This window comes from Penaeus monodon, chromosome 19, assembly GCF_015228065.2.
Source record: "Penaeus monodon isolate SGIC_2016 chromosome 19, NSTDA_Pmon_1, whole genome shotgun sequence".
Classification (NCBI taxonomy): domain Eukaryota; kingdom Metazoa; phylum Arthropoda; class Malacostraca; order Decapoda; family Penaeidae; genus Penaeus; species Penaeus monodon.
The window spans coordinates 13,931,290-13,931,520 of record NC_051404.1 but is presented as its reverse complement, the minus strand read 5'-3'; positions in this window follow the sequence as shown (position 1 = coordinate 13,931,520).

Genomic DNA, 231 nt, shown 5'->3' with positions numbered 1-231 from the left:
CGTCCCAAGTGCCTTCTTTATGTGTAGAAGGCAGAGAGGACTGAATGAGGAGGAAGGTAGCAGACAAACACGGGTTTGAGGGTTGCCAACTAGTTGTTGTCACCTCGAGTGTATCGACTTTACAGATGAAGTAAAGAGGGCGCGGTATATGTACAGAAATAAAAGAGGCATTGGTCAATGTATGGGATGCATGTCTCTGGGCTATATGATACAAATTTCACATATCCACAG